The sequence below is a fragment of the Quercus suber genome, unplaced genomic scaffold (assembly GCF_002906115.3).
Source record: "Quercus suber isolate HL8 unplaced genomic scaffold, Cork oak 2.0 scaffold_767, whole genome shotgun sequence".
In the NCBI taxonomy this organism is placed as follows: Eukaryota; Viridiplantae; Streptophyta; class Magnoliopsida; order Fagales; family Fagaceae; genus Quercus; species Quercus suber.
Window position 1 is genome coordinate 117,162 of NW_027070203.1, and position 11,293 is coordinate 128,454.

Consider the following 11,293-nt stretch of genomic DNA (forward strand, 5'->3'; position numbering starts at 1 on the left):
CAATCAACTTTATCATGTCCATCATTCCGAGATCACAATTTTGACTTCTTGGTTGCTCACCACCCCAAGACCTCTTGTCATTTCTCCTTTCTCGTGATTGAAGAGTGCTTGCATTATTTAACGCTCTTAGCTTATGACAGTTGGATCTGGTATGTCCTTACAATCCACAATAGTGACAAATATGATTCTTTCTAGGACCCCGTTGTAACTTGGAAATGATCTTCCTCTAGCTTCATGTCTGGCTTATGATGGATACGGAATGTATTGAACACCCGTTGATCAACCACATTTTTCTTCTTTTCAGTCTTAACTTTATCAAGAATAGACTCTTCTACAATTTGCTCTTTGGCCTTCACAAACCTCACTTCTTTAGTGACATTGGCTAATGAGCTACTCCCTCTGGTATATCCCACTCTGGACTTGTTTGAGACTTATTTTTGATGAGCAAGCATTTCATTGAGTTTCTTGGAAGAGACACGGTCTACCTTAGCATTTTCTTAAAGCACTTCATGCTCAAGAAACTTTATCTTAGCATATACTTCAGTCAGCTCTCCATTCAGCATTTCTATTTCACACTTTGCCTCCTTATGCCATGCTAGGAGACTTCGATAGTCCTCCTCTGCTTTCTTCATCTTCTTCACAGCCTCCTTGGCCAGCCTTGTGTATTCTCTAGACTTCTCAAGAAGTGAGTTGTAGTTCTCTTGGAGACCAGCTGTGCTTTCGTCTTCTTTAGCATCTGATTCTTCAACAACTCCCATTGATTCTTCATCACTGTGCTCCCCAAGTTCTTGTACAAGTTTATTCAGGTCTTCCGAGGACTTAACATGAGCAATGGTCATAAACGCGGAGTAGTTTCCTTCTCCATCATAGCTCTCTTCAAAATCAAAATTTGATGAATTTGAGTCACTCAGAGTAGTGGCATAGACCTTCCCCTTTGATTTCAAATAATTGGGACATTCTTTCTTGAAATGTCCGTGTCTGTTGCATTCAAAGCAAGAGATTTCCTGTGAAGATTGGGGTTCTCTACCATCTTTCCTTCTGAATTCCCTTTTCTCCTTCTCGAAATTCTGAAATTTCCCTTTGTCACCAAGTTTCCCACTGTTCTTAAGTTTTAAGAACTTCCGTCAGTTTTTCACAAGGTACGCCACATTTTTATGTACTGCATCTTCTTCCAAAGAATCATCAGATACTACCCTCTCATCAATTGTCTTAAGAGCGAGAAATTTGCTCTTCTTTTGCGTAGGCAGTGACAATTCATATGTCTGCAAAGAACCAACCAGCTTTTGTACTTTAATGTAGTCAAGATCTTTGCTCTCTTCAATAGCTGTTACTTTGGCACGAAAGCTTTCCGGTAGTGACCAAAGGATCTTCCTTACAATTTTAGAATCCTTCGTCTTTTCTCCCAAATTAAATTTGCCAACGACCACCTCGTTCAACTTGCTATAAAAAGAGTCAAAGGACTCATCCTTGCTCATCTTGAGCTCCTCAAAGCGAGTTGTCAACATCTATAGTTTGGTGTTTTTCACTTTCTTTGTCCCTTCATAAGTAGTCTCTAGAATCTCCTATGCTTCCTTAGCAATAGTAATATGTGAAATCCTGTGAAATTCTTCTGAAGAAACACCACAGAAAATTGCATTCAAGGCTTTACTATTAGCATTAGCCACCGCAAGAGCTGCCTTATCCCAAGTGGATTTGGCAGCCTCCAGCTTAGTCCAACCCACTTCAATTGCATCCCACACAGCATCATCAATAGAATACAAAAATGCCCTCATTCGGACTTTCCAAAAAGCATAATTATTACTATTAAAAAATGGTGGCACATTTAGAGATTGAGACCTATCCATCTCAATATGGGGTCAAGGATCGCACTAAGGTATTTAAACCACAACAAGTGCACCTGCTCTGATACCAATTGAAAGTTTAAATAGCGTTGAAAACACTATGACCATTTAGACCTCCAAACAACAAAATACCAATTCAAGCTTTATATCAAACAATGTATGTGCAGAAAATGATAACAAGCTTATAACAGAATTGATAAAAAATCTAACCAATTAAAATCACATCCACAGCAGAAATTAAATGGTAAAGATTAAGGGAAGAGAGATGCAAACACAAGGACAACACGGCGATGTGATATCGAAGAGGAAACCGAAGCCCTCGGCGTAAAACCTCTCCGCCGCCCTCCAAGCGGTCAATAATCCACTAGAAAATGAAATTGGTATACATAAACAGCAATACACCCTCCAAGCCTAATCTACCCAGGTACCTAAGCCCTCCAAGCTTCTTGCTCCAACGAAGTTAACTGAACCTTTGTCTTTTCTAGCTTACTGGATTCTGCTATAGCCCATAACATCAAACAATAACTATTGGTTCCTTCCAAAATTCTTTCCTTAGTACCAAAAGAACCTTCTCACAGACGTGAGTATGATGAGAAAATGATTTGGTCAAGAATCTCTCAAGGATGTATCAATGAAAAGGAAGAGAGTTGAGAAATTTGAAGAGTCTCTTAGGTGAAGATTGTGGATGAATCAATCTTGTTTTTCTCTAGGGTTTTCCTCTCAAAATTCTCTCTGGAAGCTCTATATATTTCGTGGGTTTAAGGGGTACTTATACTAGGGTGAGATAGGAATGCGAAAAGTCAGGTTTTTCAAAATAGAGTTGGTTGGCGGCTTGGCCTCGTGACTTGGCTGAGTTGCGAGTTCAAGCCGCGAGCTAACAGAACGGCCAAGCTGGACTTTTTTGTTCTGTAGTGCTCTAGCTGGCGCGAATGTTCATCTTCTCGCATGCTTCGCTCGTGTGCTGAATTTGGTAGCTTGCTAGTCGCGAGTCACCCGTGAGTCCCAGCCGTGAAGCCTTGCATTCTTTCACTTTCTTGAGCATTTCTTCACACTCTCTCACTCACTACCCTTACATGAATCCCACCTAAATACAGGGTTTCTAAATGTTGAAATACAAGCAAATTGACATAGAATAAAGCTAACAAGATGGTTGATTAAATTCAACCTTACAAAGATGATACAAAATTTAAAGTCTAAACACATTTTTATTAGGGGTAATTACACATAACCCACATGTGGTTTGGGTGAAAATCACTTTGCCTATCCATGGTTTGAAAAGTATCACTTAACCCACCTATAGTATGTTCTGCTTGTTTTCTGTAACCCACCTCTGTTAAAATCAAGGGTAAATAGGTATTTTTGCTTAAATTTTATGTCTCTCTCCTCCTAAAACCAAAAAAAAAAAATAGAGCAAAAATGCAAGAGAAACAAGATCAAAAAGTGGTATTTGTTTCTCTCTCTCCATTCACACAAATTTTGAACATGAGAAACATGAAGAACATACCCAAAAAAATTAAACACAAATACACGAGTTCCACGAGGGCTCAGACAAAGCCTCAAACAATTCACAACCTATGCTTTAAAAAAATTAGAAAAATTCATTCATTCTGATATATACCAGCTCCCTAACATCATCACTAGGAGAACTTAGTAACTTAACAAAGATTGGAACTGCTCCATGGTCAATCACCACCTTCATGTTCTCCGAAGTTCCTGTTGCAATGTTTATAAGTGCCCAAGTAGCCTCAAACTACATAAAAACCCCAGAAAATAATATATATATATATATATAAAGAGCAAGCAAAAACAACAAAAGAAGATGCACATCCTCCACACAAATTACAAAAAAAAAATAAATAAATAAAATAGTATATTCACATCCTCATAATCAACTCTCCCGAATCCATCAAGTGTCTCCACAATCGAATCTCCATGCTCGATGTGGTTACCAGCTTGAAAATCCCTCAAGGGGACCAAACGTTTGGGGTTCCAAATTAGAGAGTGTTGGATGAGTCAGAGAATCTTATGGATTTGATTGAAGAAGCGGGGCTGAAGGGAAGGGATGGTCGTCTAAAATGGATAAGCTTGTGGAGGAGGCGAAAATGCCGCCTTTGGAGTTTGTGAGGGAGTTAGCCAAAGGGTTAAGGGAGGCAATGGGGCTTAGGCTTTTTTTTTTTTTTTTTTTGTTAGTATGTTCTTCATGTTCAAAATTTGTGTGAATGGAGAGAGAGACAAATACCACTTTTTGATCTTGTTCCTCTTGCATTTTTCCTCTATTTTTTGTTTTGGGAGGAGAGAGACATAAAATTTGAGCAAAAATACCTATTTACCCCTAATTTTAACAGAGTTGGGTTATGAAAAACAAACGGAACATATTACAAGTGGATTAAATGATATTTTTCAAACCATGGGTAGGCAAAGTGATTTTCGCCCCAACCATAGGTGGGTTTAGTGTAATTACCCCTTTTTATTATAGTTAGAGATGGAGCCAAGACTTGGAGAGTTAGGTGAGGGCAACTATTCTGTTGGCTATGTGTGATGACTTCGGCTTTTAGCTTTGCTACTTAGCCAGTAAGGTTTTCTTTTATTATTAATTATTTTTTTTTTTTTTTTATATGTGTGTAGAGTTTGTCTTTTGCTAGTAGGGACAAAATTATTTTGTTTAAAATTTTTTAAAGGGCCAAATTGTTTGTTTTTGGTAAAATTTGTTGATTGGTCTTAATTTTTTATTTTTTATTTTGTTTAGCTTTGCTATCGGTAATTTTTATTGTTGGGATAATTTTTTGGGATTGTATATTTTGTTTTGAATTTTAGATTTATAAATTTTTTTATGACCTTTAAAAAGAGGAAAATACTAGTTTTACAAACGCTTTTACAAATTGTTGTTGTGATGAATGGTTATTATTATTATTTTTTTAATGGAAAGCTCACAATATTTTATTCAAAAGTAGAATTGGAAATTACATCATGCATGCATGCACAATCAATACATCTTGGGCATTCCTCAAGCCACATTACAACGTCATCCACGTTAACTGCAAACTGGGCTAGTACGTGGGCCGAGGTATTCCCAAGTCTTTTGGTATGGGAAAAACTAAAGGTACAAAAGTCTTGAGTACACTTTAGAATTCCTGTGACTACATTTTGGACTGAACGAGCAACAACAGTAAGGCCCTGGATAGCATTGAAAATCTCCAGCGAGTCACCCTCAAAAGTTACGTCCTTAGCCCCTACCTCCATTGCAAAAGTGACTCCTATCTCCATAGCTTTGGCCTCTATTTCTAGTGGCCCCAGTGGGGAGTATAGCTTCCTGCTTAGCATAGCAATCACCTGACCTGCGCCATCCCTTACAACCACTCCCACACCAACTTGCTTCTTTTTAGAAAACACCGCTCCATCAACATTCACCTTATAGCATCCCACCTGTGGTGGAGCCCACTTTACGACATGGTTCCTTTCTACATTAACCATCAGTCTTTCATTCGCCAACTGGAATTCCTCAAGCAAACAAAGCGAGCTTCTCAACATTGCCTACCCACTTTGAAGCCTACCCCCGTGTCGAATATCATTCCTATCTTTCCAAATCCCCCAGCTAATCATGACTGTCCGCTCCAATAATCCAGGCCACGACTCCTCCCACTTTTGTAAGTGCCATATAACATCCATAGAATCCCACGAAGGAAGAATCTCAACCGGAAGGGAGATCTTGCATGAGGACCACACTTCTTTTGCATGGTCACAAAACCAAAATAAGCCTATGGACTCCACCTACTTCTTGCATACCTCACAGGTGTTATCCTTTGTGATATTCCTCCACCATAAATTTTCCTTTGTAGCTAGGATGTTCTTACACGCTTTCCACACAAAGTGCTTTACTTTGTTTAGAACATTCATTTGCCACAGTCTTCTCCATGTCTATTTCATAGCTGACTGGTTTGATCCTTCTGTTGTTTGCTTGTCCCCTTAGGCCTCCTGTGCCAGTCTATACGCACTTTTTACCGTGAAACGTCCATTATTATTTTCGGCCAATATCACTCTATCCCTTGCCCCGTTGACGCTCAATGGTATGCTTAGGATTGTATCAACATCCTATGGGAGAAAGTATTGGTTGACTAGGTCTCTCTTCCATTCCTTGCTATAATCGTCAATGAGGTCACTAACCCACTGTATTTGCCCCGGTGCTCTCTTCGGCGTAATGACCTTGTATGTACTTGGGCCTGGGATCCATTTGTCCTTCCATACCTTGATCATTTTACCGTCACCCACCTGCCACCTCATTCCAAGTCGCACTAGTGGCTGGGCAGCCATAATGCTCCTCCATGCAAATGAAGGCTAATGCCCCATACTAGCTTCCACAAAGTCACAACTTGGAAAGTATTTTTCCTTGTAGACCCAATAAAACAAAGAAGAGGAATTCATTTGAAGTAGCCACCCCTGTTTAGCCAACAAAGCAAGTAAAAAGGTTATCTAAGTGGTGAGCCTAGATGTAAAGCAGTAAGAATTTCCCACCTCAATAGTTTATAAAAATGTTATAAAAAAATTTATAGCCATAGCATTTCTCCTATAATGATCAATTGTATTATTAAAGGGAGCAAAATGCAATTTTATTAAACAAAGTTGCTAAAATTAGTACCTATGTATACTTCAATTCTTTAAAAAAAAATATTCCTGCCCGGGGGGGGCGACATGAATTAATGGCTCCGTACATGGTTACAGTGTTTCTTAGAATTCAAATCTGTTTTGTATGTTTACACTCTAAAAAAAACTATTAATTTTCAAATTTGAACCTCCTAATACTTGAAGAAATATCTAGTATGTATGAAGGGAAACTATGGAGAAAGACTAATGGAGAAAGGAATAGATTAGGTTTGGAAAAGGAGCAGCTGGTAATTTTCACCTCGACAGACTTATCGCATAGTGCTAGAACTTTGGTGTGCTTTGAATTCTGTGAAGAAGTTTATCCAAGTTGTACTTAGCAGAAGGTTCGTATAATTAATTAGACAGTGTAAGAGCAATTGTGACATGGAAGTGAAATCCGCTTTGCAATAGTAATCCACAGCATATCCATATCAGAGAAATTCTTCAAGATTGGGAGCATTGATTTTCAATGATCCACCGCTAGAAGATGCCAAAATATCCCAAGTAGTTTTGAGTTTCTCTTTAAGATACTAATATCCGTGTGGTCATTGCAAGTTATAATTTGTAACATGTCAAGAGAGTTGACGATAAACATACTCTTTATCCCACTTATTCTAGTAGGATTCAATATCTTAAGGACCTTGAAACATGAAAGCCATTATCCAAAATAGTTGTCTTGAACTTGAACGGAATCTAAAGCTAATATTTGGAGCGAATTAGTAATAGCACAACCTGCAGTTGATAATGCAAGCAGTAATTTAAGAATCCCATTGGTGGTGTCGAGATTGAGTCAACTCAGGGATTTATAACCACGAACACATAATGGCAAGGCAAAGCTCTCACTAGTGAGTCTGAAAGCTCAAAAATGTGTTAAAACACGAGTTGTTTAGACCCCTAAATTAAAGTTACGGCTCGATTGATTTTACTCTAACACTAAGTGCGGAATAGAGTAAATGCAAGCAGATAAACAAATAAACTACTTTAACCCATAATCATAAAACCACAGCAGTAAAATAAAAGATAAAAGAGTAGGGAAGAAGAATGCAAACACAAGATAACACGCTGATGTGTTGTCGAAGAGGAAACCTCAGAACTCGGCGAAAAACCTCTCCACCACCCTCCAAGCGATAATCGATCCACTAGACAATCAGTTGGAATACACGAATAGCAAGAGACCCTCTAAGCCTAATCTACCTAATGCACCTAAGCTCTCTAAACTTCTACTCCAACAAGACTTTTCGGAACCGTGTCTTGTCTAGCTCTTCGGATCCCGTAATACACCCGATTGCATCCGCCAAAACTTGACTTCTTCCAATACTTCCCAGCAGCACTAAAACCTCGCTTGACACTCTAAAAGGGTGTGATAAGTGTTTGGCCTATCAACCTCTCAAGTGTATGGAAGTGGAGAGGTAGGAGTTGAGGAAAATCCACAATGAATTGTGTAGAGAATTGTGAGTATAACAATCTCTGACTCTCAAGGTTTTCTCTCAGAAGCACTGCTCAACATATGTGGTTAATGGGGGGAGGGGATATATAGAGTGTGGGTACAGAAAGTGTGTATCAAAAATGACAGTTCGGCATACCAGAATATTTCGCGGGTATCTCATGAGAAGGCTTTACCCGCGAGACACTCATAAAAACCAGTTGTCTCCATCCTGTCCTGACTCTTTGTATTCCAGTCATGTGCAGGGCACATACTTCACTTCGCGGGAAGCTTACTCACGAGCTACCTGCGAAAACAGCTTTAGTCTTCAATTGCCTTAAGTCTTCATACTCTCTCTCTCACACACAACCCTCACAAATATATCCCACATAAAATACAAGGTACATAAAATTGAACATAATTACAATCAAATTTGGCACGGAATTAAAGCCAACATAAACTAGTTGTAAATTACAACTTTACAGAGTCTATGTTCGAGATCTTCTAATCCTGAATTTACTTAATGGTACAACCACTATAGATATGTTTCATTTTTAGGGCTTTTTCCATTGAAAGACCAATGGAGTGTCCTTATCCCAGACAAGCAGCGTTGAGCTATGAGCATATCCATAAAACTAATTGTGATGCTCCAATTTGATTGATCGTGTAATGTGTATGGGTGAGTGATGAATCCCACATCAAGCGTATAATAAGTTGAACTGAGTTTTATTAATAACTACAAGGAGCTTCAATTGTGACTATTCATTTTGAAGTATAGCGCAGATATAGCTAGCGCTTTTCCTTGAGTCATTATATTTGGTATTAGAGTTAGCCCGGTAATCCCATATGAGCTCGAAGACAATATCTCACAAAATGGGCCCTAACAAAGATGCCTCAATTGTCCTTTTAAGTTTACTAGTTTTCCTTTTCCCTTCTTCCTCTAATTTCTTGCTTGAATCAGAAAAACAAAACAAAAATTTATGTGGTTGTCGTCCAAAATTTACAACTTTCTCGAGCTAAATTTTAATTTTTCATTGTATATTTACAAAGGGGTTCTTGTCAACCTCTAAGCTATGATTACCCCAAAAAATAAAAATAAAATAGTAGAGCGTTGCATCAACTTAATCTTGATTGGTTTAAAGAATACAAAAATTAGTTGGAACTAATAAGAGGATGATGCATTTTATTTATAGTAAAATTTTATTTTATTAATTTTCTTTTAAAAAAATTTAAGTTTCTTAATAACTACTCTACTAATGCTAGTTGTTAAGTGTTAAGTCCTAAGCAGCTTTAGAAATCCAATGACAACACGAGGAGCCGAGTAGGATCCCAATGCCCAAAGGAAAAGTGGAAAATCCAATTCTAAGTAGTAACATCGACAGGAAAAAAACCTTTAAGGCTTTTGTTAATGGGTGTTAGCACCCGTTAAGTTTTACTTTAGCGTGCGTGTTATTACTGAAACAGCACTGATTTAATGAAAAAAAAAAAAAATTCAACATTTGAATGATGTGCATCAGGTAGCATTGGAAATGTAAGATTTTGCATTATTTTACTTAAATACCCTCTTAACCATTTTTACCATCTCCATATTTGTAGTATTTTCTCCTTGTGATCTCAAATCTCTTTCCCATACTATGGCTTCATGTTTTTTTTTTTTTTTTTTAATTGATCCTATGGCTTGATGTTTATTCTATATATAGAGTGTGGGTACAGAAAGTGTGTATAAAAAATGACAGTTCAGCATACCAGAATATTTCGTGGGTATCTCGTGAGAAGGCTTTACCCGCGAGACACTCATAAAAACCAGTTGTCTCCATCCTGTCCTGACTCTTCGTATTCTAGTCATGTGCAGGGCACATACTTCACTTCGCGGGAAGCTTACTCACGAGCTACCTGTGAAAACAACTTTAGTCTTCAATTGTCTTAAGTCTTCATACTCTCTCTCTCACACACAACCCTCACAAATATATCCCATATAAAATACAAGGTACATAAAATTGAACATAATTACAATCAAATTTGGCACGGAATTAAAGCCAATATAAACTAGTTGTAAATTACAACTTTACAGAGTCTATGTTCGAGATCTTCTAATCCTGAATTTACTTAATGGTACAACCACTATAGATATGTTTCATTTTTAGGGCTTTTTCCATTGAAAGGCCAATGGAGTGTCCTTATCCCAGACAAGCGGCATTAAGCCATGAGCCTATCCATAAAACTAATTGTGATGCTCCAATTTGATTGATTGTGTAATGTGTATGGGTGAGTGATGAATCCCACATCAAGCGTATAATAAGTTGAACTGAGTTTTATTAACAACTACAAGGAGCTTCAATTGTGACTATTCATTTTGAAGTATAGCGCAGATATAGCTAGCACTTTTCCTTGAGTCATTATATATGGTATTAGAGTTAGCCCAGTAATCCCATATGAGCTCGAAGACAATATCTCACAAAATGGGCCCTAACAAAGATGCCTCAATTGTCCTTTTAAGTTTACTAGTTTTCCTTTTCCCTTCTTCCTCTAATTTCTTGCTTGAATCAGAAAAACAAAACAAAAATTTATGTGGTTGTCGTCCAAAATTTACAACTTTCTCGAACTAAATTTTAATTTGTCATTTTATATTTACAAAGGGGTTCTTGTCAACCTCTAAGCTATGATTACCCCAAAAAATAAAAATAAAATAGTAGAGCGTTGCATCAACTTAATCGTGATTGGTTTAAAGAATACAAAAATTAGTTGGAACATATCATAATAAGAGGATGATGCATTTTATTTATAGTAAAATTTTATTTTATTAATTTTCTTTTAAAAAAATTTAAGTTTCTTAATAACTACTCTACTAATGCTAGTTGTTAAGTGTTAAGTCCTAAGCAGCTTTAGAAATCCAATGACAACACGAGGAGCCAAGTATGATCCCAATGCCCAAAGGAAAAGTGGAAAATCCAATTCTAAGTAGTAACATCGACAGGAAAAAACCTTTAAGGCTTTTGTTAATGGGTGTTGTATAGCACCCGTTAAGTTTTACTTTAGCGTGCGTGTTATTACTGAAACAACACTGATTTAATGAAAAAAAAAAAATCAACATCTGAATGATGTGCATCAGGTAGCATTGGAAACGTAAGATTTTGCATTATTTTACTTAAATACCCTCTTAACCATTTTTACCATCTCCATATTTATAGTATTTTCTCCTTGTGATCTCAAATCTCTTTCCCATACTATGGCTTCATGTTTTTTTCTTTTTTTTTTTTTAATTGATCCTATGGCTTGATGTTTATTCTTATCTTTTGATTCTTTTTTTTAAAAATATATATTTTTCATTTCCTTCCTTCTTCACATCTACAGATCGCCGGGGGGGGGGGGGGGGGGGGGGGTTTTTTTTTTT